An 8370-nucleotide genomic window follows, 5' to 3' on the forward strand; every position below is an offset into this window, starting at 1 on the left:
AATCTGTTCTTGGAGGTGTTGAGGCCTTGAGAGCTTGTGGATAAGTGGTTTGGAAGTGCTCCGGTGGAGTTTGGGAAAATCGGCTAAGGTATGGTTTCGGTTTCCCGTATCTAATATGTAATGTGGTAGGAAATACTTAGGCTAGAGGCCCTAAGATAGGCATTGAATTGTTGATGTTGATGAATGATTGAGATATATGATGTGGTCATATATGTGATGATGATATTGATGCCTTGGTGGTGTGATGTATGAGAAATATGCATGTTGTGATATATGCTTGATGATTGGTTATGGTTGAATTGTGGGTTGAACCATGTTGATGGTGAGTATGATGTTGATTATGTACAATGATGATTTATTGGAATTGATGTTGTTGGGAATTGGCATGAGGATTAGTATATGATATGTCAATATGTTTGAGTTTGAGCCACTTGGGTGAAGTGGGCTAAAATGATGAGATAGTGATTTTGTATATTGTGGTAATGTGTCAATGTGTGAGTTGAGGAGGCTTGATGTTGAATTTGATACATTTTGATTGATTTCAAAGAAAAGGGATGAAATTGGCATGTTTTGATTGACTTTGAAAAGAGTTGAACATGGTTTGTTTTGAAAATGGCATATTGTGGTTTGTATGAAAACATGGTTTTTGGGCATACTTTGACGGGACATAACTTGGACTACGGATCCCCGTTTTGTACCAAATCTGTTTAGAAATGAAATTTGATCCGGGATGTCCATGCCGTTCGAAGAACGGTTGAAAAATGATTTAAAATGAGGAAGTTATGTCCGTTGGAAGATTGACGGATCCCCGTTTTGTACCAAATCTGTTTAGAAATGAAATTTGATCCGGGATGTCCATGCCGTTCGAAGAACGGTTGAAAAATGATTTAAAATGAGGAAGTTATGTCCGTTGGAAGATTGGGGTAAAAATTTGTGAATTCTGCAGCTTTCAACTTAGAAAATTTTTAGCAGAATAACCCTTGCGCGTGGGCGCACCTGGCGCTTACGCCCGATCTTCCAGGAAGTGCCATCCACGCGTGCGCGTGATGTGCGCGGGCGCGCCGATTGTGCTGCACACAATGCCCAGCATTTTCCCGAGAGTTATGCCAAACTGTGCCTGTTGTGCCTAGGGCATGAGAACACCCACGCGTACGCGTGGTTGACGCGTGCGCGTCGATTGCAAGTTTTAAATCCACGCGTTAGCGTGGCTGTTAAGAAGGGGCTAGTGAATGAGGTAACTTGCGAGTGAAGCAAGGGAAATATGAATGATCAATGAGGATCAAGATGATTATGTGAGATGCGGAGGATGGTGGTGGAAGTGCTTGTTATGCCATGGGCCGAAAGGCTATAATTGTTATGAATGGGCTGGTTCTGGATTGAACCGTGAGCCGGAATAGCTGTGTATGCTATGGATATTGGCTGGTTATGGATTTAACCGTGAGCCGGAATAGCTGTGTATGCTATGAGTATTGGCTGGTTCTGGACTGAACCGTGAGCCGGATGGCTGATATGGATGTTGATCCATGGATGAGAATTCATGCATGTTTATGCTGAATTATTGATAATTGTGAATTGCACTTCCACTATCGGAGATACGAGTTTCCCTGGGTAGTAGCAGTGGCTAGCCACCACGTGCTCCAGGTTGAGACTCGAAGCTCTTTTGACCCTATGTCGTAAGTGTGGCCGGGCACTGTGAAAGACCCGGATGAGCTCGATCCCCCATAATATTCACCAGTGAGGGTGATGGATGGATCATTTTATGATCAAGTTTATAACGAGTATAACTCGAGTTTGGGGATGCATGACAGAGGGACAGTCCAATGGTTAGCGACCAGGACTTGTCGGGTTGGCTCTATAACCGACAAGATGATATCATCGGCCACTAGGGACAGGCATTCATCATATGCATACTATGTGAATTGTTTGAGATTGCCTATTTGACTGCATATTAATGCTAATTGCCTAAATGTCTTAACTGCTCCTAATTGTATATTCTTTGTCTGATATAACTGTGTTTGCTATAATATACTCCTGCTGGTGGTTGGGAGGTTTGAAGGAATTGGAAAGGGAAGTATTAGTTAGACTGAAGAATCTTTAGTCAGATGCCCTTATATGGTTTAGCTTGTTATAAGCTTTAATATTATCTGGAGGAAGTTATAGGATTGCCTTTGGCTTTCCTCTATTATTATGTATTATATATGTGGAAGCTGTTACCATGCTGGGGACCTCTGGTTCTCACCCATGCGGATTTTGTGGTTTTCAGATGCAGGACGTACGGTTTCCCGCTGAGGCATGCTGGAGACTTCTAGATTTGCGAAGGTTCTTTGTTCTTGGGGACTATGTTTTTGGTTTATGTTTGCTTAGATACTTTCATCTCACTAAATAATACAAACTGTGATGACTCCTCTTATGGGAGATTTTGGAGAATAGGTTTTATGTATTTGTGTCCCTTTGGGTTTCCTTTGGGGTTTTCCTTATTTATCATATGTATATATTGCTATGCTCGGACCGGTTATCTTCGCAGCCGGATCCCGAGTCTTGATATTCCTGTTTTTGACACTCCTTTGTATATATATAATCTCGCGTTGGTTTATCCTTAATCGTTACGTTTTCGATCGGAGTGTTGCGCTTTAGAGTTGCGGTTTTTGTTTACCCCTTTTTCTACAAAGGCTCCTAGTTATAATCAATTATTCATACTACTATACGTACTAAATTTTTATTTTAGAGGTCGTAATACCTTGCCATCTTTGAATTATGACTTAAGCATAAGACTCTGTATGGTAGGGTGTTACACTCATGATTTAAGTGTGGGAAAGTTGGATTTGAAAATATTTGGTTTGAATAATTGGGTATTGTATATTTTAGTGAAAATGTGCAAAATAATAGTTGAGCACATATTATTGCATTCAATACTTTAATCATATGCATTGAGAAAAATAAAAGAAAAAAAAGAGAAGAGAAAAATAAAAAGAAAAATGAAAAATAAAAGAAAAAAAACAAATAATAAAAGGGGACAAAATGCCCCAAAGTAAGTGTTGGTATCGATGCATATGTACTGAACTCAAATTTAGGATGCATGAATATGTGGAAAACACAGTTAATGGGAAGTTAGATCTTGTATTGTGATTATATGGATTGTCTTAAGTTAGGTGGGAAAAGTTTATGTTAATTAAGGATTCAGATTTTAGTCCACTTGGCCAAATACAATCCTACCTTGACCCTAACCCCATTACAACCCTTAAAAGACCTCTTGATTTGTGTATTGGTGCATTAAATTTTTGTTGATTGTTAGATGAAGAGTAAGCTATAGAAAGCAAGATTAGTAGAGAATTGAGAGAATTGACCCTAGACACTTGAGAGTTAGAATGATATACACTACTAGTAAGGGTTCAGTGCTTAATTCTATGTTCCCTGCTTTCATGAGCTATCTTCTTCTTGCAAGTTATTTGTATTGTATTTTGTGATTTGAATTAGTGAAATCCAGTTCATATTTATTCTTGAAGGATTTATTTACTTTTTCACCAAGTAGGTAGAATCATTTCAGCATGTAGTTTCATTCACATTCATAGGTTGCATTGCATGAATCTTGCCTTTCCCTACTCATTTATTTTGTCTCCTTGACCTTAGCATGAGGACATGCTAATGATTAAGTGTGGGGAGGTTGATAAACCACTATTTTATGGTTTATATTGTATTTAATTGAGTGATTTTATCAAGCTTTTCACCCACTTATTCATATGATTTGCATGATTTTACAATTCCTTCCTAGTTTAGTTCTATGATTGAAAACATGCTTCTTTGGTCTTCATTTAGCTAATCTTAATCCTCTCTTATTACCATTCGATGCCATGATCTGTGTGTTAAGTGTTTCAGGCTTCATAGGGCAGGAATGGCTTAGAGAATGAAGAGGAAGCATGCAAAAATGGAAGGAACACAAGGAATTGAGGAGATGACCAGCGAGAAGTCACGCGGTCTCATGGCTCACGCGACCGCACGAAATGGAAGAAATCAGAAGGACTCGTTTGCGTGCCTGACGCGACCGCGCGGATTAGAAGCTGCACGAACGACGCGAATGCGTGGACGACGCGCACGCGTGGTACAAAAATGCTGAGTGACGCGTTCGCGTGGACGACGCGGCCGAGTGATGTGCGCGATCTGCAGAATTACAAAAGTCACTGGCAGAGATTCTGGGCTGCATTTCAACCTATTTTTCGGCCCAGAAACACAGATTAAAGTCAGGGAACATGCAGAGACCCAGGGGGAATTGATATCAAATCATTACTCACAATTTTAGGTTTTAGATGTAGTTTTTAGAGAGAGAGGTTCTCTCCTCTCTCTTAGGATTTATGATTAGGATTTCTATTAGGATTAGGATTGTTTTCTTCACACCAGGTTCAATAATTTATGTTTCTCTTCTATTTTTGTTTACTCTGAAGCTTTTATTTGTGTTTGATTTATGTTGCCCAATTGGCTTATGAATATTTTCCATGTTAGAATTGACATCTCCATTCAGTTTAATTTGAGATATTCCAGTTATTTATGATTTTTATCTAGCTTTTTATATTCTTGGCTTTAATTGATTAATTGGTAACTCTTGAGTTGTCAAACTCATTGTCGACTGAAAATTGGAATTCTTCAAGAATTAACTTGAGTTCCAATAACTCTAGCCTTTTCCAAGGAAAGACTAGGACCTGAGGAACCAAACTTATTCCATCCGCTTGACTTACCTTCATAGTTAGAGGTTAACTTAGTGGGAGAAAAATCCAATTCTCATCACAATTGATAAGGATAACTGGGATAGGACTTCCAGTTTTCATACCTTGCCAAGAGTTTCATTAGTTATTAATTTATTAATTCTTGCAATCTATTTCTCTTGCTAAAAACCTTTTTCAAACCCAAACACTGTTTTTCCATAACCAATAATAAATCATACTTCCCTGCAATTCCTTGAGAAGATGACCCGAGGTTTGAATACTTCGATTTATAAATTTATTGGATTTTGTTACTTGTGACAACCAAAACGTTTGTACGAAGGGATTTTCTGTTGGTTTAGAATCTATACTCACAACGCGACTATATTTTTACAAAATTCTTTACTAGCAAAAATCCTAACGTCAAAATGGCGCCGTTTTCGGGGAATTGCAAACGTGTGCCTTATTATTGGTTATTGTAAATATTTTTTCAAAAAAAATTTTTTTTTTAGATTTTTATTTTAAAATTTTTTTTTATCTTATCTTATCTTATTTTTCAAAGTTCAAATTTTTTTTGTAAAAATTATATCTTTTTCAAAATATTTTCTTTTTGTTAGTTTTTGTTTTTATTTTCTTCTACTATTATGAACTCTCACCCCTTTGGCTTTGAGTCTAGTTACAACTATGTTGCAGGAAGAGGAAGCTATAACAGGAATATGCATCAAGGTCAAAGCAATCAAAGATGGACGGAGCCAAGAGGATCTGATCAACCCTTTAGGCAACAACACCTTCCAGGATATCATGGACAAAGACTATTCTACAATGCATACCAAGATGATATATGGTGGACCCCTTTGTAGTTACCAACAAAACCCACCATATGCCCATGAACCCCCTCCTCCTCAATATAATTTTGAACCACCAGACTTACAAGCCTCTTACCACCAAACACCCCCATATGACCCTAACCCTTTTCCACCACACCAACCACCGTATGAACCATATATAGAACCACCCCAATTCCAACCTAGTTACTCCCAAGGACCACCACCTCCATATGCACCACGTCCATATCCATCAAGCCAAGAATCACAGGTTCGCTTCGAAGAATCAATAGACCAATTTAATGCAACCCTTCATCAACTTGAGCAAGCAATAAATCGATTATCTTCCAGATGTTCAGACACTCAACAGACTCCCATGGCTTCATGTGGAGAATCTAATGAAGAACGCAGCACGAAGAAGACACTAGAAACTCCAGTGGACAGCATAGAGCATAACTTCATACTGGAACAAGTAGAGAACGCCGTCATTGTAGAAGAAGAAGAGTTGGTTGAAGATTTAGGAGATGATGAACCTCCATTGGAAAGTTCGTTCATAAAGCCTCCTTCCAAGATCTTTGAAATTGATCTTTGAAATTTGAGCCAGTTATCTTGCAAACGCCAGGTTGCGAGAAGATAATAAGCACACAAGTGACCATCTCAAAGATACGTCTATTAGAACCATAAAATATCTAAAAAATCCACATGGTGGATGAATAGGTCCACATATATCACCTTGAATCCTTTCTAGGAATTCAGGAGATTCATATCCAATTTTTACTGGTGATGGCCTTAAAATTAACTTCCCTTGAAAACATGCAGCACAACAAAATTCACTAGATTTTAGAATCTTCTAGTTCTTTAGTGAATGTCCATGAGAGTTTTCAATAATTCTCCTCATCATGGTTGTTCCCGGATGACCCAATCTATCATGCCAAGTTATGAATTCATTTGGGCTAGTAAACTTCTGGTTTACAATGGCATGTGATTCAATTGCACTAATCTTGGTATAATACAATCCAGATGAAAGTGAGGGTAACTTTTCTAATATAACCTTTTTATTTAAATCATGAGTTGTGATACATAAATACTCATGATTTCTCTCATTCATTATTTCAATATGATATCCATTTCGGCGAATATCTTTGAAACTCAACAAGTTCCTCAGAGACTTGGTAGATAATAGTGCATTATTTATTATAAATTTTGTTCCTCCAGGAAATAAAGTTATAGCTCTTCCGGAGCCTTCTATCACATTGCCCGAGCCAATAATAGTATTAACATACTCTTATTTTCGCACAAGATGGGTAAAATATATATTACTTTTAAGAATAGTGTGCGAACTTGCACTATCCGCAAGGCAAATATCTTCAGAATATGTCCTTGCCATTTTTTTTCAAAAACAAATAATAATAATAATAATAATAATAATAATAATAATAAAATGAGCAAAAGTACATGCACAGTAAAATTATTCACATGAATACTTAATAAACACACATATTAAACTATTTCATCATTGATCAAATAGCCAATATTTCCTTCAGGATCCTTAAAGAAATTAGATACATCATAATGAGTGGTGAAATTTTCATAATTTGAAACAAAATTTGTTTCCTTTCCTTTGTCATCCTTTTTCAAGGATGCTTGATAAAGATCAACTAGGTGCCTTGGGGTACGACAGGTACGTGACCAATGGCCCTTTCCACCACAACGGAAGCATTTATCCTCAATTGATATACTTTGCCCATTGTTTTTTTCTTTATCCCACTTCTGGTGAGATCTTTTCTTGTGAACGTAATTTCTTTTCCTTTCATAATTTTTCTTGTTATCAAAATCTTGCCATTTACCTCTTCTGGGGTTATAATTTGCCACATTTGATTCAGGAAATGGGGCGGTGCTAGCTGGGCGTACTTCATGATTTCTTAAAATCAACTCATTGTTGCGTTCAGCAACAAGAAAGTAAGAGATTAGCTAAAAAAATTTTAAATCCTTTTTCTCGATACTGCTGCTGCAGGAGCACATTCAAGGTATGGAAGGTCGAGAAAATTTTCTCTAACATATCGGGCTTGAGGAAGTATCACCATCTTTTGATGATTGTACCTTTCTTCAAGGTCTTTCCACAGATCTGTAGGATCTTTTAATGTGGGATATTCATTTTTCAATCATACGTCAAGATGACGACGAAAGAAAAATATGACTTTGGCTTTATCCTTCTAGGATGTATTATTTTCAGCCTCAATGGTATCTCCAAGATCCATTGAATCATCTAGTATCCATGATAAATAATTATTTTCAGATATATCAAAAGCATTATATTCAAGATGAAAAAGATTCAACATAATAAAAATTTGTTACCTGGAGTCTTCCTAAAATTTCGTTAGAGTTTTGTGCTGATAACGTGTTATAAAATAACTAAATAAATAAATAAGGAAGAGGTAACAAATAAAAATAAAGAAATATAAAGAGAGAGAAGAGTGTGTCCATATAAGGGAGAGAGAAGATTTTTTATTAATTTTCTATAGTTCCTCAGATTGCTTCACTATTTATAGGCATATGAAGTTTACAATTTCAACTCTATTAATTTATGTTTGCCATGAGGAGTTGAGCCATTCAACATTGAAATCAAACACCCGTAATAATGATGGTAATCCACCTCTTCTTTCATCCTTATCACAACAAAAAACAAAATCTTTAAAAGTACCGAATTCAAACTTTCTATGCATAATTTGCAAGTTTCTACACGACCTAAATGACCAAAAATTCAAACTTCAGACACAATTTGTGCTAATTGAAGCTGGAATTTTCAATAAGTAAAAACAGGTAACTCAAAACATTGAGAGAAATAGAAAGAGATG

This window comes from Arachis stenosperma, chromosome 10, assembly GCF_014773155.1.
Source record: "Arachis stenosperma cultivar V10309 chromosome 10, arast.V10309.gnm1.PFL2, whole genome shotgun sequence".
In the NCBI taxonomy this organism is placed as follows: Eukaryota; Viridiplantae; Streptophyta; class Magnoliopsida; order Fabales; family Fabaceae; genus Arachis; species Arachis stenosperma.